This window comes from Rhodnius prolixus, unplaced genomic scaffold, assembly GCF_049639745.1.
Source record: "Rhodnius prolixus isolate KJV_2025 unplaced genomic scaffold, Rpr scaffold_7, whole genome shotgun sequence".
Classification (NCBI taxonomy): domain Eukaryota; kingdom Metazoa; phylum Arthropoda; class Insecta; order Hemiptera; family Reduviidae; genus Rhodnius; species Rhodnius prolixus.
In genome coordinates, this window is record NW_027411582.1 from 30,254,850 (window position 1) to 30,278,944 (window position 24,095).

The window sequence follows — 24,095 nt, forward strand, 5'->3', positions numbered from 1 at the left end:
TAAACTCTCTTGACCTTCTCTAACTACCACATATTTCCTTCAGATTTTTTTTTTCTCCTGGGAAATTGAATTATGTAAACTAAAATATTATAACTAAAAAGGTACAATTTCTATCGCTAAAAGCTAAAATAAATTCGGTAAAATGGTATTTTTGGTTCAGCTGGTTTAGATGGATGAAAAATTAAATATATTTCCTCTTCAGTTTCAACCAGATTGTAGCTGAACAAATATAATTTTGGGAGTCCTTAAACGGCCTATAATCCTGCAAGTACCAGATATCCACATTTTCTCTTCATTATCCGGTTCAGGGTATAGCAGACAGACAAACTTCCTGATCGTAATCTAATTCCATTACAATTTATCTCCTCTTTTTCTCCAAAATTCTAATCTTCTGTCCTTTCTTTGTTGCAGGTAAGAAATCTCCATAAACTTCAACTTTGGTTAGTAGTAGTTTTATTTATATATATTTATTTTAATGATTTTTTATTTTATTTTTATTTGCTACGTTTACTTTCCGACGGGGCTCCTGTCCACCTGCCCTCTTCAACAGCAATCCCCTTCTTTGTACAGATCTGGTGCGCTACCTTGGACTCTACATAGACAAACGACTCACGTCGAACCCACAACACTAGACTTAAAAGACAAGCAATGACAAAACGTGCGAAACTGCTTTACAGACTATTTGGACGACGCTCCAAATTGCCCATAGAACTCAAACCTATGGTGGACTTACAGGACTAGAGCTGTGGAGTTCAGCCAAACCTACAAAACATACGGATAGTACAGGACATTTCAGTCAAAACTACTCCGTGACAGATAGCTGACGCTCCTTTCTACGGTGACTAACCTCACTCTTCACACCGACCTCAATGTAATGGTGTTTGAGGAGATGTTGGTTGTAGATATTGATGGATAAATAACACCTTGTATTGGTATAAGATATTATATATGTATTTGACTGACTGCCAAGGACTGTATACTTTACACTAAAAGAACAGAACAGACTGACTGACGTGGCTAAAACGATGTGTACAATTAAAGTGCAAGACTTTGAACAGAATCTCCTTTTTGACTTTCCTCTCGTTTTTATATACATTCGCCGAGCCTCCCTTCTCTGTGTGCCGAGGGGGCTGTCTCTTTCTCTCTGGCTAGAGTGGGTGAGTGGTGGGGTTTCACTACCCCTACGCTAGACAACCAACATCTCCTCAAACACCATTACACCAATCACCCACTCTAGCCAGAGAGAAAGAGACAGCCCCCTCGGCACACAGAGAAGGGAGGCTCGGCGAATGTATATAAAAACGAGAGGAAAGTCAAAAGAGATTCTGTTCCAAGTCTTACACTTTAATTGTACACATCGTTTTAGCCACGTCAGTCAGTCTGTTCTGTTCTTGTAGTGTAAAGTATACAGTCCTTGGCAGTCAGTCAAATACATATATAATATCTTATACCAATACAAGGTATTATTTATCCATCAACATCTACAACCAACATCTCCTCAAACACCATTACATTGGTGGCAGCGGTGGGATTTCACTACCCCTACGCTAGAGTGGATGAGTGGTGGGGTTTCACTACCCTTACATCAACATTCCCTTCATAGACCAACTCGCCAAGACTAAATATCAAAAATTCCATACTACTCTCTCGACTAGCTCTAATCCTCTTGTACTGTCTCTCGCTTCCTCTGACATCCCTAATACTCCTCGCCGACTGAATCGCCAGTGGCCTTGCGACTTCCTTGCAGTCTGAAGACCTAAACGTCATCCTCTCTCCTATAGAGAGTGCTACCGCTGGGTAGCTTCTCTCCTCCTGCTCTCCTCCCGCACCAGTTCATCATACTCTTCATATTTACTGAATGTATTTACAGATTGTAAATTACAAATAAATTTAAAAAAAAAAAAAATTATTTTAATCTATGAACAGCATAATTAGCCTTTCACAATTTACTAGAAAAATAATTTTTGGATTGAACGAAATAAAAGACGACAAAATTAAAAGAATATACGTGTTTAAAATTTAATAAAACAAAAAAATGAAATCTGTCTCTTATATAGCGCATGCGCAACAACGCCTACACATCAAAACAACATTTATGGTTATCCTTCCCAGGTGGGTTTGACAAGGACGAGATCCGCTATATTCTTATAGTGACGTCATTTAATGTGTGTGAGTGTGTGACGTTATAATTGGCTTATAAATATGATTGTTTTAAATGGTTGAAATGTTTTTAAATGTTACTAATAAATAAATAAACTTTCTTATTTATCTAACGTTCAAAAGAGGTTTTGTAATATTGTCTTTTTCTTTAAATTACGTCACTGTATGACAAAAAGTTGATAAATTAATGCGGTATTTAAATAAATAAATTTAGTAAGGCAAACTCATACGACTTACTTTTATTTCATTTTTTGTTTTCTAACTTATATATACAGGGTGAACCAGTAAGTATTGTCCACAGTATTGTACATCTAAAGAGGAGTTCAATGACGTATTGGCCAACTTCATATTTTCCACTGTTCTTGAGTGACGTCACTTTAGATTTTTTCTAAAATCATTACTTTTTTGCAATAATAACGTTATTACTCAGAAAGTTTTAGTCCGAATTCGATTCTGATGACACGGTTAGAAAGACAGATAAATTTTCTAAAAATTGAAAAAAAAAAAATTACCTCCGATCTCTCTGAAATATTTGAGAAAATGTTAGGAAATATTTTAAACAAGTACTATTTTTATAAACAAAAATTCATATGTACTTACTCCAAATTACAATTTCACATTCAACTAAAATAGAAAAGAATTTGAATAAACCTTAACTTTTTTTTTTTAAAGTGCAATTTGTAACCTTTGACTTCCTTATTTTAAGACAATCTACTTTAAAAATTGACTAGTGGTCCATCTAAAAGAGTTTTCAATGAATTAAACAACTTGATAAACTAACACTGTTGTGTGCTCGTGAACACGTTTTCTTGCAAAACAAACGTAAATTTCTCATACGAAGATAAAAGGAATCCTGGAAAATGATATACCGTTAGAAAGCCCATTAAACAAGGAAACTTTTACTAAAAAAAGTGCCAGCACCTGGGTCTGATAATGATCACATAAGGGCCTAATGAGTTTTCTTCAAAAATTTCGATTACTTTTATTTTTCCCAGTATCCAGGAGGAAGATTGAGGCTGTTTGGAGAATAATTTATGCTTCAAAATTGTATCAATTTTTAGAAAATTTATCTCTCTTTCTAACCGGGTCGTCAGAATCGAATTCGGACTAAAACTTTCTGAGTAATAACATTTTTATTGGAAAAAAGTAATGATTTTAGAAAAAAAAATTTGAAGTAACGTCACTCAAGAACAGAGGAAAATATGAAGTTGGCCAATACGTCATTGAACTCCACTTTAGATGTACTACACACAGTAGGCCTATGGACAATACTTACTGGTTCACCCTGTATAATTTTTTTTTTTTAAATCCAAAACTCCGATTTGTAGAACTTAGTTAATATAAATCTAGGTAATAAAGTTGTACATTATATCGAAATGACACTTTAGTGTACAAAAAACTCAGAAAAGTGAAAAGTTACTTCACTAAAGAGTACTTCCGGTAGCCTAATATATTAAACAGAGGGCCAATCATAATGTTTGATTGGTTCTTTAGAAGGAAGGTTATTTTACTGTTCTCCCAAACGAAATATTTCCCTTTTTTTTTTTTTCAAAAAAGCACCAAACTACAATGTAACTATCAAGTTTTTTAGAGTTAGTTTTGTAGCAAAGGATGTCCGGTACGAAATTATGGGCCGATGTGTGGAACGAGACTTTTAGGCTATAGCCTTGGCATCCTATATCAACCCAGGACTATCATTTTAACTCGAATTCAGCGGCGAAAACCTTGCAGGCTAATCCGTGGGATACCCCTCCTCCAATTAAAGCCCTTGTAACTAACTTTAGACCTCGAGAAGTAGTTACTTAGGGCTAGCGTGAGACATACAACTCTATCCTCCCTCTAACTTTTTATAAAATAATTAAAAAATGAATATAATTAGTAACAAAATTAATTAATGTAAAAATATGTTTCAATTTTATATTTTGTTAAATAGGATTCAGGTCAAGGTTTATTAATAATTAGTTATCTTTATCTAAAAATTCATAATGTTCTATATAATGTAAACATAGATACTGAGAAATTATATTGTTACATTATGCTCCAACGCGATAATACATCGTCCTGAATTTCCACCAATCAACTTGTACAAGTAACAGCACTAATTTAGAATAACTAAATATCTAATCAAATATTTTTTGATTAATCAAAAAATTAATTAAAATAAATACTTTTTATTTTGAAAATTAGAATTTAGAATAGAATAGAATAGAAAAGAAATTTATTATTCTGGGACAATTGTCCCCTAAGAATAAACACAGGTACAATTAGAGGCCTTAATAGTTTGGCCTGTGATTATACAGAAATTAAATAAATAAATAAATATTTACAAAAGTGAAAATATAATAAGTGAAAATGAAAGTAAAAATAAAATAATAAAACAGCAGAAATTAAGGAAATAAATTAAAACAATTAGAATTTCGGAGGAAGCTGAATAGAAAGGAGATAACTGAATAGACGGGATTTAAAGATAGATAGGGTAGGAGCATGGCGGACAGATGAAGGCAAGGAGTTCCAGAGAGAGGTAGCACGTATGAGGAAGGACTTGTCAAAGGATGAGGTACGGTGAGAGGGAATATAGAGATCAGATGAGCGAGATCTAGTGTTACGGGAATGGATGGAGGATTTAAACTTAAGGAGTTGAAAAATATAGGAAGGAAATTCCTATATTAATTTACTTTTAAAAAAATATTAATTTAAATAATTACAATTACTTCAATCAAAATGCGTAATTTCTTGAGTAGATTAATTGCTTCGTTTTCATTAGACAGCCATACTCGTGTATTTTTCTTTTAAATTTAAGGGCGCGTCAAACATCTGAGGTTATTGGCGCCCTGAGCTGCTCTTTTCAGTGCACAGTAAGTCTCCGAAAACTGTTCTAACGTTACATAACAACATTGTCTAACACTGGACTGTTAGCAGCTCTCAGAAAGAGAAAAAAAAAAAATCTAAGGGCCTACAGCTGGATTCGAACCCACGATCTCCGTATTGGAATCTTTGTGTTCGCTAACCACTCAGCTAATCCTTATACCATCCTTACTTCTGCAATTATCGTGGAAACATGAAAAAAATAATCAGCACTCACATTATCGTTGAATTAAACTGTTTACTTTATTAAAGTTTATTTAAATAAATGAGTATTCCTCATTATTTTTTAAAACAATTATTTTTGTTAATTAAACATTTTTTTTCGGTTTTAGTTAAATTCATGTTCTAAAAGTATTCATAAGAATATACGGCGTTAGTTTATTTTATCAGTGAACTTTACCTTGCAAAAAACATCAATGCGAAAAGAATACGTAACTAAGGTAATCAACATTACTGAATGACGTCAATGTTGAAAGTTTTGGTATTTTTTCCTCCTAACATGATTGTTGATTGATTAATAAACCACAATTCTAAATTAATACTAGCGGTATTTGCTGGTTTTGTATTTTAAATGAACCGTTCCTAATTCATTCACATTTTGATTCGGTTTTATAAAATTAAAAACATTCCAAGCATTTTATTACCATTTTATTTCTGAACATTTTATTAAAACTGCATTTTTACAAATTTATAGACTACAGTTAACTTTAATAACATAATTAATAAAACAGAATTCATTGGTGGGGAAACCAGACGAACTGAAACTCCTCAACAAAAAAATAAATGCGTACTTTTGTTGTTTAGTAAGCTTTTCACTTTTCTTAATAAAACTTCAATGAAGTCCAATAGCTAGGCGCCACGGTAGCCGAGTGGTCTAAAAGACTAGACCAGCAAAGCTATGATGTATTGTTGGTTAGTGGGTTCAATTCCCCGTCTTCTATACCTTGGATTTTATTTTATGGTTAATTATGAGAAAATATTAGTAAATAATAGGATGATAAAATAGATTCCAATATAAGTCATTGATATTCATTTATTGTGCCGAGCTTTCGACATAGGGACTAGTTCAATGATGGCGAACCGATGACCCGCGGGTCAGACACTGACCCGCGCAAGCTTTTTTACTGACCCACAATTGCTAGGCAACCATTTTTTTTGTTTACGCGGGTAAACAAAAGCAATTTAAATGCTATCTATAACCTTTAGTTTGATCATTACAGTTCTAAAACGCAAATGACGACAAATGCTTTTGTAGTATTTGAAATAAAGCAAAAGTGTTTAGAAAATATCAAATAAAATGTATAATTTTACTCATATTTTGTTTGTTAAAAAAATCGACAACCCAAAGCAAATAACCATATTTAGATTTTTCTTCAGATAAAACACACTTTTGTTCAGGTTATGTTCAGTTATGTTTGTAAAAAAGAGACTTCCATAGCACTTGTTTTGACGACGTTTTACCCGTTAAGCCAACTGAATTTTAAAGTTTTGAAAATATTCAGTTTAAAATTAACTCTTGTGCATTAGTAACCCAAGAGCTAGTACTAAAAACAAAAAAAATGAACAAAATTGGACCCACGTCTCAAAAAGGTTCGCCATCCCTGGACTAGATCATCTTCAGGGCTTATTGTCTGTGTGATATTTACGCATTATTATATTTAAGTTCGTGTATCCTCTGTCTTTTCTGCTTCGTTTATAAGCAATGAGGAGCCAGATGAATATTAAAAGCTATTTCATTCGCAAAAATTGGAAAATTAATGTCAAACGATGGAAGATATGATAAAATTCCTTCTTGATCATTCGATAAACAGTTCCATGATAAAATGTTGCCTTTATAATATATATTATAAATCTATATATATATATTATATAAATATATAATATATATTACATAAATCTACCTGAACAGCTGTTTTAATAATAAAGGTGTGTATTAACAGCTGGCAAAGATATAAAACATATGTGAAGAGATAGTAAACTTCTCTTCTGTAACCTAGCCACTATTACTAACCCATCTTGTTATAGCCTGAATAGTAATGAACCTCACGATTTATATCCTATATATGTAGCTACGAAACGAAAACCTTTTTTCTCTTAACAAGTAACCTGCCTCTATGTATACATACAGCCATAGGGTGGGGACCCCCACTGACATACATACCAACTGAGAGCTAAACGGGTCATATATGTACGTCTGTGTGTTCAAGAGGAAGATCTTTTGATCGTATATACCTCCTAAGTACACTTGATGACTTGGATGTTCTTTGTTTTCTTCTTTTAATGCGTGAGAGATTTCCGTTTATGCGTAAGCATTCTTCTATCTAATTACATAGTTAAATGGGGGGGGGGGGGGAGAAGGCTGCGCCTTAAAAAAAAAAAAAAAAGATTGGTAAAAGCAAAACAAATCAATACTTGTGGGAATTTTTTACAAGGGCCAGTCGCACGCAGGCTCTTAACTTGTCTCGATTTTAAACTGCCAAATTTGTTCAGATCATTTTAGCCAGTCCCACTTTAGCTCAACTAATTTAATTGAGATATCTAATTATAGTTTACGTTACTTTGTTCTTCTCAAACTAGAGAATACAGCTTATTAAAATATAACCTCGAAACTCTGTAATTAAAAGTTCGATAAGCTAAGAGCTAATTTTACAATATGAATTAATTATTTTTCAATGTTGTTCATTATTCGATTCATTGAAAAAGTAATTGCCAATTTCATTCATGATTTTTTATAATGCCGAGCTTTCCACCTAGGGACTAGGTCATCTTCATGGCATTTTACAATGCATTATAGTTAAAATAATTGTATTAAAGTGAATTTGTATAATGTAATGTATTTTATGTACTGATCTTTTTACAACCAAACACATAAAATGGATCATACTCAGTTCATAATTAGGCAAGACAAAAGGTACACCAACTTTATAGAATGTAAAATATTTTATTGTCAAAAAGGTTAACTAAATCATTTTGTAAACTACGAGGGTCGTTTGAAAAGTCCGTGCAAAGTCAGAGAGATAGCACCACTGGCGCGAATCGAGGTTATGTTTAGTTAGTAGCATCTCTTGGAAGAACACACACCAAGTTTCAACCAGATCGGTCTATTTCTTTGTGTTTGGCATTCGTTTGAATCGAGGAAGTCGAGTGATTTTCAAAAATTGGACGAAAAAGAATTTCGTGTGTTGATTAAACACTACTTTAACCTCAGGAGGCTAAAGAGAAGCTTGATAAACATTATGGTGACTCTGCACCTTCGATTAGAACAGTTTATAAGTGGTTTCAAAATTTTCGGAGTGGCCATATGGGCACAAATGACGCTGAACGTTCTGGACGCCCCTGTTGAGGTTACTACTCCAGAAATCATTGATAAAATCCATGATATGGTGATGGATGACAGAAGAGTGAAGGTGCGTGAGATTGCTAGTGCTGTGGGCATCTCGAATGAACGGGTACATAATATTTTGCATCAACATTTGGACATGACAAAGCTATCCGCAAGATGGGTGCCGCGATTGCTCACGCTTGACCAAAAACGAAATCGTGTGAAGTGTTGCAAGGACGATTTGCAGCTGTTCCAGAAGAATCCGCAGGACTTTAAGCGTCGTTTCGTCACTGTGGATGAAACATGGATACAGCACTACACTCCTGAGACAAAAGAACAATCTAAACAATGGGTTACCAAGGGGGAATCTGCGCCAAAAAAGGCGAAGACCGTTCCTTCGGCCGGAAAGATTATGGCGACTGTCTCTGGGATTCGCAAGGAATAATCCTCATCGACTATCTGGAAAAGGGTAAAACTATTACAGGTGCATATTATTCATCGTTATTGGACCGTTTGAAAACCGAGCTGCAAGAAAAACGCCCACGATGGCCCTCAAAAAAGTCCTTTTCCATCACGATAACGCACCAGCTCACACCTCAGCAGTTGTGGTCGCAAAATTAATAGAAATAGGGTTCCAACTCGTTTCACAACCTCCGTATTCTCCTCGGACTACTATTTGTTCCCCAATATGAAGAAATGGCTGGCGGGAAAAAGATTTTATTCAAACGAGGAGGTGATTGCAGAAACGAATGGCTATTTTTCAGACTTGGACAAATCCTATTATTCGGAAGGGATCAACTAACTAGAGCAGCGTTGGACGAAGTGTATAAGCCTAAAAGTAGACTATGTTGAAAAATAAAAAAGGTTTACCCCAAAAAATTAAGTAGTTTTTATTTTTGTACGGACTTTTCAAACGACCCTCGTACATTACCTTGTACAAAATCACTTTAACACAATTATTGTAACTATAATACTCTATGGGGCGCCACGATAGCTGAGCGGTTAGAGGCGAGACCTGCGAAGCTAATATGTATTGTGATACTGGGGATCGATTTCCGGTCTTAGGCCTTGGATTTTATTTAATGGTTATTGAAAGAAATTTACCGTAAAGTATGTTTGTTAGTCACCTCCGTCCACGACATCTAATTTGGTAGTCGGACGTTAAGCCCGCCTGAAAAAATAGGCGATTACTTTACTTTAATACTCTATAAACTATGTTCCACAAGCCCTGAAGATGATCTAGTCCCCAAGTCGAAAGCTTGGCATAATCAAAAATCATGACTGAAATTGACATTAGTTTTATTTGCATCCTATGAAGTATTAGTTTTGACTTGGCCAAATTTTAGGGTCTCAACTTAACGGACTAAATACTACTAAATAAGCTTAATATGAGGGGATACTTTGAGGTACTTGCAAGAACGTTTGCTAAGTACCTTTTAGGTACAACTATGGCGGAGACTGATTTCGCAATGAGACTGTGTCCTTATGAGCTAAATATAGCTGAAATCGAGAAAATTATTGCAAGATATCAGTAGGGTTGATGCACAATATCTAATGGCTGATTATTATACAAAAAATATTATTATAAATATTTTAATGATTTAAGGCGCGTCATTATCTGAGATTATTGGCGCCTTGAGTTTCTTTCAGTGCACTGTCGGTCTCTGGACAGTGTTCTCTTGTTATAGACACCGGACAGTGAGCTGTAAGAAGCTCCTAGGAAGAGAAAATCTAAGGGGCCAGCAGCTGGATTCGAACCCGGGATATATTATTATTATTATTTGTAGTGGGACTATGACCTTCTTTGAAATTTACAACCAATTCTTCAGATTTCAGAGGATACATTCTAAAGAGTGTTTCCACCGTTAAAGTGGATGATGGGATAGTTAAAGGAGATGATGGGGAAACCTGGATTTTTGTGAAAAATTAAAAGTTTCTTCTAGTAAACTTAAGTAGGGTCGTCGATAATTAGCCTCAAATTAGCCTCTATGTTGGATTCGTTCATGTACGAGTATTAATCAGTGCATTAACTTGTCTCGTGGAAACATGCTTAAATGGAAATCTAAACATCATCCTTATCCAGAATCATCCAAAAAATCCAAAATTTTTCAAAGAAATGTTATAAGAATAAAATTCCCAGCATCTACAGGATTGCTTGTTATCCGGATAACATTATCAGCCTTTAAAGTAATGAGATCTCAATCCTTTTTTCAATAATTGTTGATCTACAATTAATACTGACTTAAGGAACTATCCATATCGTTTATAAAAACAGGAAAATGAACATCACAGAAATCAAGTTACCATGGAAAACTGCTTCTCCAAGAAAATTATCATTTTTTGCATTCCAATTTTTTTTAAAAAGATAATTAACTTCACTTGTTTTTGTAGTACGTATAATTAATTTTAGTTTTCATGTTTGATTAACTGGGTCACATTATGTTTCGTCCAAGGTTGTTGTTGTTGTTGTTGTTGTTGTTGTTGTTGTTGTTGTTGTTGTTGTTGTTGTTGTTGTTGTTGTTGTTGTTGTTGTTGTTGTTCAGGTAACCACATAGATTTCTGAGGATAGCATTTTCGCTCTCTCTCTCCTTCCCTCCTGAAGATGTGGTTTTTGGCCAAATCTAAAATAGGGAGTGACTGTGATTTATTATGAGATTTCCAAGTGGAACCTGTTTGATAATAATATATGGTTCTAGTTATTTATCTGCAATGTTCTTAGAATTTTTGCTTCCTCCTCCACATGAATTGCATCATTTTAAATCTTTCTTTAGTGGCTAAACTAATGTTAAGACCAAGAACTAACTAAAAATGCTTTTAGGGCTGCACTTAGGGATAAATAAACATTTTAATGGTGGTTAAAACTTCACCTTTAGGTCCTCTTACTGCAGTTCTTAACGTTCTAACTGATTACTGATTGGCTGATTATTTCAAGTACGCTTGGTGCTTCCAAGGATCCAATCACCACTGTAGCATCCATTTTTCGACATAGATCACATTGGACACCTTATATTTGGGCAAAAAGAAGTGCTGCTGTTCTGGTGTATATCGGCCCTCTAACACCATATTCTCTTTTCTCTACCTCCCTAGATGTCTTAAGGATGACTTTCTTTACCTACCTCTTAGCCAGATGCAGAATTGTGTAATTTAAGGGGTACCTTAATCCTGGCAAAGAAGAGAGGCTCTCTTGCTTTTCTCATACTATTGACCTGCTCCCTTAGAAGACACCTCGAAGTCTTAAAGATCGGATTTTGCTCCCATCTCCATGAGCTAAGCTTACTAAAACCACTACTACTAATACTTAAACTATATCATACGAACCTTTTACCACATCATTGCAGTGTTAGTTACATTCTTCTAACAATTCATGCAGTTTAGCGTGCTTAAATTTCGGCTCGAAATCTACATTTTTAATTGCCCAATTTTTAAGCCTCATTCTGAGATAAACTTTTACCGATACATTTTAAAAAGAAATTATATGAAATGGGATACAAAAATTGAATATTTTACTCCACACATTATTAAAATATTTCTGACCAAATTAAATTTGAATTGGTTAATTAAAATTCTTTACCGTAAATCAGGGTAACAAAAAATGTTGTTTGACAGTTTAAAAAACATTAGTATAATATTTATATTTCTTATTAATTAATATTAAATTAGCCATAAAAAGCGGTATGTTAATGATTACATACTATTGGCCGATAAGTTGCGCAATATAGACTTTTTTAAAAAAGAAAGACGAGGACTTTTAGAGCTTGAACAAAAAATTAATTTAGTTTTATAAAATGAAGTTCTGAAAATGATTAATTTTGTTTAAATATCACGAAATTTCAATTAATCAAATATTTTTAGTTTCTCATAAATCGTTTTGAAATTGTTATGAAAACTAATTTGTCAATAGAAAGTCCGAAGATTAAAATGCAAAAAAATATTTGAAAAAAATTATACGTTCGAATGGTGAGAATTATTACAGTAAAAATTAGCCTTTTGGGTGTTATTTTTATGTGTTGGGATCTTCTTTTACGAGACGCCTGATGCCTTAAGTATTGCCTTAACCAGTGGGTTAAGGGATTCAAAACTTTTATGTTCATGAATTTGTTAGCTAATTTTCGAAGCTATTTCAAACTAATCAAGTCTTCTTTCAGACAGGGAAAGTGTATTTTCCGTCTTTAAATAGGGCAACAGATGGAGATCTATGCCTAGCATACCGGCATGATGCAGGTGTGCCCGTACAACAATAGCAAAACAATGCGGGCCAATTTTGTAGCCTTCCCACTAAATGTTTAAAGAATAGTATATCATCAAGTACTATGTTCCAAAATCGAAAATTGGTTTCAAAATAAGTAGGAGAACTTAAGATGATAAATGATTCCTCCACAAAAAACTATGCTTCACAATATTCAAGTTTATTACAAAGCTTTGTAGAGTGCTTTATTATCATCTCAAAGAAACTTCTTATGAAGGGCACTCAACATTGATTCAAATCTTTTATATTGTGATTTATGTACAAAAAAAGCCACCCGCAACTAAGCACTTCTCTATGCTATATGTGTGTTTTGATATTTATTGGAAACTGATTGGCAAGGTGAACGGAGGATTCGAACTTGTGGTAACTTAATGGAATGAGCACAATGAAAGTTTACTATTATTATTATTTACTATTATTAACTGGTAGTTATTATGGAATCGTGTGAGTATGAAATTGAAGAATCGTGGTATAATATATTCTTATCTGACTGTAAAATACCTTCTTTTATTTTGTAAAAAAATTATTTATTTTTTTATGTATCTTACACTTTTCAAGATAAATACAAAAAACTTATTATGTACTTGCCTTTTTTTCCCATTAAATTAATAAGTGCAAGTTAGGCATGCGCTAGAGATCATGTTTTGATAATTATCTAGTGCAATGATTCCCACCTTGTTGAACGGATCTTGATCTACGAGGGTCGTTTGAAAAGTCCGTGCAAAAATAAAAACTATTTAATTTTTTGGGGTAAACCTTTTTTATTTTTCAACATAGTCTCCTTTTAGGCTTATACACTTCGTCCAACGCTGCTCTAGTTTGTTGATCCCTTCCGAATAATAGGATTTGTCCAAGTCTGAAAAATAGCCATTCGTTTCTGCAATCACCTCCTCGTTTGAAAAAAATCTTTTTCCCGCCAGCCATTTCTTCATATTGGGGAACAAATAGTAGTCCGAGGGAGCCAAGTCTGGATAATATGGGGGATGTGAAACGAGTTGGAACCCTATTTCCATTAATTTTGCGACCACAACTGCTGAGGTGAGAGCTGGTGCGTTGTCGTGATGGAAAAGGACTTTTTTGTGGGCCAATCGTGGGCGTTTTTCTTACAGCTCGGTTTTCAAACGGTCCAATAACGATGAATAATATGCACCTGTAATAGTTTTACCCTTTTCCAGATAGTCGATGAGGATTATTCCTTGCGAATCCCAAAAGACAGTCACCATAATCTTTCCGGCCGAAGGAACGGTCTTCGCCTTTTTTGGCGCAGATTCCCCCTTGGTAACCCATTGTTTAGATTGTTCTTTGGTCTCAGGAGTGTAGTGATGTATCCATGTTTCATCCACAGTGACGAAACGACGCTTAAAGTCCTGCGGATTCTTCTGGAACAGCTGCAAACCGTCCTTGCAACACTTCAAACGATTTCGTTTTTGGTCAAGCGTGAGCAATCGCGGCACCCATCTTGCGGATAGCTTTGTCATGTCCAAATGTTGATGCAAAATATTATGTACCCGTTCATTCGAGATGTCCACAGCACTAGCAATCTCACGCACCTTCACTCTTCTGTCATCCATCACCATATCATGGATTTTATCAATGATTTCTGGAGTAGTAACCTCAACAGGGCGTCCAGAACGTTCAGCGTCACTTGTGCCACTCCGAAAATTTTGAAACTACTTATAAACTGTTCTAATCGAAGATGCAGAGTCACCATAATGTTTATCAAGCTTCTCTTTAGTCTCCTGAGGCGTTTTGCCTTTCATAAAGTAGTGTTTAATCAACACACGAAATTCTTTTTCGTCCATTTTTTGAAAATCACTCGATTTCCTCGATTCAAACGAATGCTAAACACAAAGAAATAGACCGATATGGCTGAAACTTGGTGTGTGTTCTTCCAAGAGATGCTACTAACTAAACATAACCTCGATACGCGCCAGTAGTGCTATCTCTCTGACTTTGCACGGACTTTTCAAACGACCCTCGTACTTTATAAATTTTAATGTCTTGCTGACTATTCATGAAGTGGGTATGAGAGATTTTTTTAAAAATTAAAAAATTCTTTATAGGATATATATTTTATTTATATAATTATTTCTGTTATATTTCTAGTAATTCTTCAGATTTCAGAGGATACATTCTAAAGAGAGTTTTCCCCGATAGGTAGAAGAGATGATGGAGAAATCGGGAATTTTGTGAAAAATTACAAGTTTCTCCTGGTAAACTTAAGTAGGGTCGTCGATACGTAGCCTCAAATTAGCCTCTATGTTGGATTCGTTCATGTACGAGTATTAATCAAATCGGAACAGTGCATTTAATTAATTTGTCTCGTGGAAACATGCAGAAAACGGAAATCTAACATCATCCTTATCCAGAATCATCTAAAAAAAAACAAATATTTTTCAAAGAAATGTTTGAAGATTAAAATTAAAGGTTACCGCAAGTTTTCAAAAAAAGGTTTAATCTCGTGAAACTTTTTATCAACTTCCTTGAAATTGGAAAAGGTTTTATAAGACGCACGGGGAACTATATGTGCAGACATTTTGCCGTTAAGGTCGTATCTCTTTTTTCTTTTTTTCAAAAACCATTTTCCACTAATAACCTTAAGTTTTGGGGCGCCTGGTTTGCCATCTTAGCTTAATAATAGACTTAGCAAACTTTTAAACGGCTCAGTACACAAACCTTCAAGGGCAATTAAGTGAGATCAGCCGATTGAATTAGTTAAGATATCAGTGGGGGCTTGCTTATCGATCTCTTTAAATTGACGTCAAAAAACATTATTTCGAGTTTTTTTTTACTGTCAATAAGATCAAATTTATCTCTTTAAGATCAGCATAAAGCTGACTACTTTTCTGTCCTGAAGATTTCCCTCGTAAAGTTTGGATTCTCGAGTGGTGGTCGGCGGAGAGAGAGAGATCGTCTTCAGTTAAAGTGAAAAAGAATCGACTTTTGAAGTGATCATATCCCTAAACGACTCGATATTCCCAATCTAATCGAAAAAAAAATCGAATAAACAATGAAATAGAGTACATTTAGTTACATTATAACGCCTAATTACATAATAAGCCCAAGTAAATATATAACCTTTATTCCCAAATAGATACAGCTTATTATGTAAGCAAGCTATAAATAAATACATTTTAAGAAATAGTAAAATGGAGGAGCACTATTCTGGTGGGGCACTTTCTGTTTGGATAGTTTAATTATAGTAATTTAAAAGTAAACATTGAATAGAAATAGATAAATATATTATTTTAGTTAAAAACAGCGGTAGTGCATTCGCTCTGTTGAGAATCGTCACTTTTCTAGTTCTAATTTGTCTTGGATCTTGACTTGGTTGTACTTTTAAGTTAAACGCCGTCTGCTTGAGTTCATCCATTAATAGTTTCATAAAAGGAACTAATTAGCAGTATAGTAGTACAAACTAGGGAGCACATTGGCCAAGGTATACTAGGTTTCGACGCGGAGATCCGTGGAGATTTGAATCCAGCTGCTGGTCCTAACCTCGTTGGTAGTGTACAGTGCAGTCTGTAACGAGAGAACAAGTTCTGGGGGCCGGTAATGCTACACAAAAAAGGCTCCAGGCGCCAATTATTAGATATTTACGCGGCTTAAATTAGTAATAATAAGATAGGCTTCAATATTAGTTATTTCTAGTATTTATTAGAAGTTCACGTTGTTCTTTAAATAATAATAGTAAATCGCATCGCATTATTTGCCAGAGGAGAGTTTGCAATTTCATTCAAGCTATTCCTTGTCTTTCTCGTACTAATTATCTCCCTTATAAATGATATAAAAAAAAAACTCTTTTCAAATTCATATACTTCGCTTAATGATAAAAGTGACGTAGTGCCCCCCAAAAAAAGTCGCAAAAAGTAAACAAAAAAATCGAGAAGTCTCTAAAAACTGAAAAATTGATCCATCAGTTTGACTGATTTTGTCAAAAAGTTTAATTAAAACTGTCCCGGTATAAGAGTTGATCGTCAAAAAGTGCTCGGAAAAGCGGTAAAGTTGAAAAACTCCTCAACCTTGACAATCTTTTTCTCTTTTTTCCTATAAAAGATCTTCTTGTAGCTCTACAACCCTCGGTGTGGGCCTAGGCTTCTCTAATAATGTCACACCAGATATTCCTCCTATCTCTTGCTTTAACCTCTCCAGTCATCTAATCCTAACGGTCTTTAGATTGTCCTCAACCTCGGAGGAGCCAATGCCTACGTGGTCTTCTCTTTTCTTTGCCAAATAGTGTACCAAACTGTTTTCAGCCTCATGACCCAGCCACTCCATTCGTCCGGACTCTTATGAAGTGCGTTACGCAAGACGTCTTTATACCAACTCGTAGAGCTCGCAGTTCTTTTGAATTCTCTCCAACTCAATTCTCAGTCAGTTCCATTGTCTTAAACCGGACCGAATATTTTCCTTAATATCTTCCATTCTTATATCTTTGAGAGTGTTGTCCAACGTAGTAGTAAGGGTCCAATAGGATTAAGAAATAATAGTTGCCAGTTTCAGTCATGATATATTTATATTGCCGAGCTTTCGACCTAGGGACTAGATCATCTTCAGGGCTGTGGGACATATTTACAGTTAGTTAACAATGATTCTATTGAAATGAACATGTATAATGTAACGAAATTTACAAAAATTATTTACCTAGTTTAGAAAGTAATACTTTTACATTACAGGGTTGGTGTGTCTTCTGTCTTGTCTGTTCATGGACTGAGTGTGATCCGGTCTGTGTGTGATATGTGTTAGGTTGTGTGGAAGTCAGTGTTGCCAATTGTCAAGTACAGTGGAACCTCGCATAACGAGCACCTCTCTTAACGAGTAATTCGCATAACGAGTAAAACAAATTGATTCTTATAGCGAGCGATGTTTCGCATAACGATAGTTTTCCAATGACATTTTGCTGACTGCGCAGTTTTCGCTGACTCATCGAAAACTGCGCATTCTTCGATTAGTCATTCCTGTTTACGCATATGCGTTTCATATTCTCCACGTATCTAATGCATTGATACAGTCGAAACCGAACTTCACCGAATGAGTGGTGTATAGGGGAAGTCCATATAATGATATTTGTGTTTAAATATTATTGTGTTTATTTTGTTATCCCTCTAACAAAATGGCTTCGAAAAGAATTAAAATAACGTTAGAATTGAAACGTAAAATCATTGAGAAACGAGAAAATGGTGTAAGTGTGGCTGATCTAGCAATTATCCCCTTTTATTTTAATTTATATAAAAAAATTGTTTCGCTTAACGAGTATTTCGCGTAACGAGTAAGGTTCTGGAACGAATTATGCTCGTTAAGCGAGGTTCGACTGTACTCGTATTTTGTAGTAAGTTTGCGTATATGTTGTTTAAATTGTTCGTGTCTGTTTTGAAATTTAAACTGTTTTCTGTCTTAGATATGTATATCATTTCTAGCAGTTTTCCTTTTTTGTGTGTTGGTTTCTGATTTAAGTATCTTTGTGTTGAGGAAATCGAAAGTGTGATGGTTTTCTGTGCTACGTAACAATGATCAGTAAGGATCCAAGTTTCGGCGCCATACGTCACGATTGGTCCAAAAAAAAAAGAAGATAAAATTCCCAAATTTTCTTTAAAATCCTCCTTCATAACTGTATTTTTTTTTTTGCAACAACTTAGATCTAATAGATCTCGAGATACTAAATTTAACTATAAATAAATTCTATTTCCATAGAATCGACAAGTTTTTTGTCTTATTTTTTTCTTTTTGTCATTGCACATGGAACTAGAAATGGTGAACATTATTGGTAATCCAATATTTCTGAAATTATTTATGCCTATTCCGATTTATTAAGACGAACATTAAGACAGTTATTAGGACAGTCCGCCTCCTCTCTCGATTCATGATATCTTTGAATCGTGTCTTCCTATTAGTGAACAATCTAATTTCAATTACTTTCTTTCAAGAGTTACGCACGACTGCTATTGTCATCCAAGCGGTTACTTTGTGTAACTTGTTCTCGACGGCAGGATCAGCTTGATTACGTCGTGACGGTGGGTTTTACTTGTGTCCAAGTTTCAATGTTAATTCAATATGGGGGCAACCTGTCTGTCACACCGCAGTGGGTGTTGTCCTTAACTTTTATTGATTTCTATTCTTTTTCTTTTTGATTTTGCTGAATAATGGATTTACTTAATTATACTTTTTTTATTCTGAAGATTTTTTTTTTTTGTGAAAATGTATCATAAATTACAGCTGACTTCCTGTCAGGCCGCCATCTTCCTTGAATTCCGTCCCACCTTGTTTTAATTTTTTTCTGTTTTTCAATTGTTTTAAATCATTTCTTTTTATTTTCCATCAGTTGTTAGTGACAACTAGGCGGTTCCCTAAAAGAAACAATCCATACCTTCCATAGCTGAGAGAAAAGCAAAAGCCGTTACCAAGTTTTCGTAAGGACTAGAAAAACGTCACATTTCTTTGGTAGAAAATTAGGAAATAAAAGGAAATTTCCCATGTGACCCCCCCACACTTTAAGAAAGACTAAAATTACTTGGCTAGATTAGATTAGATTAGACTAGGGCGTCCCTTAAGGCCTACGCCACTGCGACCCCTTTGGATCTGTTGTGGCTCCCCCAGTCTAGAGCTCGCCCGGCAGACCCATCCTTTTGATCAGACTCTTGGGTAAAGCTCACAGGCCTTGGTTTTTCCTCCCCGAGAAGTAACATCCTTAGCCACACAAGCCCCTCACACTCACACGTGCAGTGCCGTTCCACCTTCTTCCTAACAGAACCTACAAAGGCTATCATCCTCCAGGCCCATGCAATGCATGTGTTTTCTGAGCCAGCAGTGGCCCGGTTAATAGGCCTACAATTATCCTTTTAACCTCACTGCCTTGATGGATTAAGTCTACAGTCAGCTTTGGCGAATAGCCTGTGATGAACTCCTTCGCTATTTTAATTTCGGTTAAGCTATAAGGATGGCAGGAATATAGAGTACTGATCTATCTATTAGTTGTAAGTTTGTATGTGAATAGTTGTATATAGTAGAGGGATGAATGGGTGAAGCGAATGTATTTATAAGTAAGAATGGAGAGTGAGTGATATTCTAGTGATAAGCACCTAGACGATGCTGGCTGTATACATAGACGATGCCAAAAAAAAGGCAAAAAAAACTCCTTCGCTTGTCTCTGCCCAGTGGTAGCAAGCCACCACTATTGTGACCTACTTTGCACCCATAGGTTAATGGCCGCTGCCTTAAGACATTTGGAGACCCCAAAATAGGGCTCCAGGCCAACGAAGTGTCCCGCAGAGCCTTCCCAGGCCAATAAATCTGCCGTTTCGTTTCCCTTGCGTCCTGAATGACCAGCCACCCACACTAGACAGACCTTATTTTGGTCACTAATTTCCTTCAGGGCACCCAGACAGTTCCATTCCATCCTTGAATTGACCTGGTGAGAACCGATAGCTCGTAGAGCAGCCTGACTATCCAAGAAAATCACGACCTTAGAATTAGTTTATTCCTCGTCCAACAATCTCAGCAGCACAGAACCTAATTGCAGCTAGCTCAGCCTGAAAAACTGTAGCTAGTTTCCCTAGGCTAACCGAAAAGCTACATTTCAGCTTTCCCCCGTACACTCCCGCTCCTACACCCTCCTCTGTCTTGGAGCCATCCGTGTACTTGGCTAACAAAAATTTAAAAAAAATACCCGGTCGTTTTAATTACAAGAAATTTAACTTAATTTAAATTTGAAAGTTAGATAAGACCAAAAAAGATTTAAAAAAAAACACACGGAGAAACACATCAGGGAATCTAGAAATAAATTTAAATTGACGAAAATTTGGCCAAGTTCCCATTTGCTACCAAATCTATCTTCAAAAAAAGAAAAAACTATCTTAGTTTTTAATTTAAACTATTAATCTTATGTATTACGATTACTGAAATTAATGAGCTACTTTAATTGTATGGTGTAATTCTTAAATTTATTATCAACTAAAAAGTTTTGTATTCTTTAAGGCGGCAGCGTTTCCCAACCTGTGGTACGCGAGTTGCTGGTTGGTAGTACACAAAAAATAATCAATAATGGCGGGCACAAAAAATTTAAAAAAATTAAATCGTAAAAATATCACAGAAACATTTTTTCCTATAATACATAAAAATTATTTTAATTAATAATATTATACAGTAAAGTTGTTAATATTGTACAGTAAATAAGGTTAGCCTGCCTCAAGATATACGAGAAAATATAATAGCACGTTTAACAGGATTAAAATTGTCTTTCTTGGAGTGTTTTCCAAAACCCGAAATCACAAATGATAATTGGATTTTAAACCTCTTCTATAAAGAAAATTTAGGAAAAGTTACAACATTATCGATAAAAAATAAAGAAAATTTAATAGAATTATCATGTGACAGAACTTAAATGATAACTATGTAAAGATCTGCTTAAAGAGACTGCTTGTAATGAGTAAGCTCTATCCAAGCAACATTAAATTTAATTGGTACTTACAGGTAGTTGAATGCTTAAAAGATATTAATTTATAAGATTTAGGAACAAATATAATAATCCTAAAGAAGAACTTTGTGAATTAATTAATAATCTTAAAGAGAAAAATATGCACGCAATTTTTAATTATTTAAAAAAAGTTTTAAAACTAAGATCTTACACTTCACAAAGTTTATAAAGTGAACATGAACTTGAACTCCTTTGTAACAGATACATTGTATCTCTAAACAGATAAAGATGATAATAATAAAATAACACACTCGGAATAACAAATTTCACGAAATATAATCATTTTTACGCGAGTCAAAAAAGGTTGGGGAACACTGCTTTAAGGAATATTTTTTTGGGTGCTCATGAAGAGTGGAGGGACACAGATATCTTGGTGAATGTAATGCTACAGGCAGCACCAGTGAACCCAGATAAATTGCTGAAAAACCATTGCATGCTCTACGATGGTATTATGGAGGGGTTCTTTAAGTTAGTGAAACAATGGCATAGATTTTTTTAGATCAGGATCCGTGATATTCCCGAGCTGAAAATAGCTAATAAAGAGAAGAATAGTGTGTTGTAGGTAACAATGAGCTTTGTCTTGTAAGTTTCCTGTAAGCTTGGAAGGTTTGGCAGTTCGGCTACAGTGGCGCCTACCTACTACGCATATTAGCCACCGCTTTTGATTCCCTTTACGGCTTTTGGTCGATCACAAATCAGTTTAAGCTTTGTTGGAAAGTATCTGAAAATTTAAATTCCATTGAGAACAGCAATTTCCCATCGCGCATGCTCCGTACAATCAATCACAAACCACTTAGAGGTTCTATTTGAAACAAACCTGTTCTATTTTACAGCTGTTCTTTACCACCTCACAATCTTAAATTAATTACAAAGAATCTAAAACATTTCTCGGAAAGACCATCAATATAAAAATTCCGCACAATTAACTCCATAATATCGCTGGTATTAAATTAACCCACTTTTACGAAGGTAGTTCTATTGGATTCCAAAACATACTTTTTCTCTTTAATTATACGTATATATGTAGTTTCGTAAAAAATGTACGTAAAAAGTGTAAAGGTTAATTTCTCGAACATTATTTATGCTCTATTCCTCTTGTCTTAAATTAAAGCCACAGAAGATTAAAATCATTACCAGACGGAGGTAATTGCATGTTTTCTTCTCTTTAATGATAGCATTAATTTAATATTTGGTCGAAATGTTTATTTGATTTTTTTAATGGCTGCAATTCATTTGGAATCAAAAATGATAGTTTGGTTTTTCGCATTTATAAATGGCTTAAATAGTTGTAAATTGATTGTTGATGGACTAATAACATCAATCTAGCCTTTTAGGTCGGCCAATCACAAGTAGCTTTCTCCTCTTACAGTAAATTTCTATCCCAAATTGAGGCAAATTGGTTGATTTATTTTATTTTTTTCCAGTAATTCCCAAAGTTTTGCTACTCATATTTAATTCTAACTACGAGGGTCGTTTGAAAAGTCCGTGCAAAGTCAGAGAGATAGTACCACTGGCGCGTATCGAGGTTATGTTTAGTTAGTAGCATCTCTTGGAAGAACACACACCAAGTTTCAGCCAGATCGGTCTATTTCTATGTGTTTGGCATTCGTTTGAATCGAGGAAGTCGAGTGATTTTCAAAAAATGGACGAAAAAGAATTTCGTATGTTGATTAAACACTACTTTATGAAAGGCAAAACGCCTCAGGAGACTAAAGAGAAGCTTGATAAACATTATGGTGACTCTGCACCTTCGATTAGAACAGTTTATAAGTGGTTTCAAAATTTTCGGAGTGGCCATATGGGCACAAGTGACGCTGAACGTTCTGGACGCCCTGTTGAGGTTACTACTCCAGAAATCATTGATAAAATCCATGATATGGTGATGGATGACAGAAGAGTGAAGGTGCGTGAGATTGCTAGTGCTGTGGGCATCTCGAATGAACGGGTACATAATATTTTACATCAACATTTGGACATGACAAAGCTATCCGCAAGATGGGTGCCGCGATTGCTCACGCTTGACCAAAAACGAAATCGTGTGAAGTGTTGCAAGGACGGTTTGCAGCTGTTCCAGAAGAATCCGCAGGACTTTAAGCGTCGTTTCGTCACTGTGGATGAAACATGGATACATCACTACACTCCTGAGACCAAAGAACAATCTAAACAATGGGTTACCAAGGGGGAATCTGCGCCAAAAAAGGCGAAGACCGTTCCTTCGGCCGGAAAGATTATGGCGACTGTCTTTTGGGATTCGCAAGGAATAATCCTCATCGACTATCTGGAAAAGGGTAAAACTATTACAGGTGCATATTATTCATCGTTATTGGACCGTTTGAAAACCGAGCTGCAAGAAAAACGCCCACGATTGGCCCACAAAAAAAGTCCTTTTCCATCACGACAACGGACCAGCTCACACCTCAGCAGTTGTGGTCGCAAAATTAATGGAAATAGGGTTCCAACTCGTTTCACATCCCCCCTATTCCCCAGACTTGGCTCCCTCGGACTACTATTTGTTCCCCAATATGAAGAAATGGCTGGCGGGAAAAAGATTTTATTCAAACGAGGAGGTGATTGCAGAAACGAATGGCTATTTTTCAGACTTGGACAAATCCTATTATTCGGAAGGGATCAACAAACTAGAGCAGCGTCGGACGAAGTGTATAAGCCTAAAAGGAGACTATGTTGAAAAATAAAAAAGGTTTACCCCAAAAAATTAAGTAGTTTTTATTTTTGCACGGACTTTTCAAACGACCCTCGTACTCGTAGAAATTTCAGAAACCAATAGAACCTTTTTTTTTTACTTCCGTTATACGGTTTGTACACAATAAAAACCGATTACTGCAATGAAAAGGCATTCATAAGTGGGGAACTGCCTCATTTCGTCACAGAATTGCCATAAAACCTATTCTTTAAATAAATAAATTAATAATAATGAAATTTTAAGACATTGCATAAAACATGAACGTAAAATTTAGAATCATTTTTCAGAAAATTTAAAAAAAATAAAAAGTGTGAAAAATCCAATCATTAGA

At 35.1% G+C, this 24,095-nt stretch overlaps 1 protein-coding gene across 3 annotated transcripts in view; it reads left to right on the forward strand.

Annotated features, from left to right (window-relative positions):
* Window positions 1–24,095, forward strand: part of LOC141447380 (dnaJ homolog subfamily B member 6-like) — a 247,066-nt gene that overhangs the window by 48,342 nt on the left and 174,629 nt on the right. Inside the window, exon 1 of one of the 3 annotated variants that reach the window (XM_074114885.1) lies at window positions 416–440. The exons of the other annotated variants lie outside the window; for them this stretch is intronic. The gene's annotated coding sequence lies outside the window, so the exon portion shown is untranslated. Of the gene's footprint in view, window positions 1–415; window positions 441–24,095 lie in introns of those variants that run through there. 3 annotated transcript variants of the gene reach the window in all.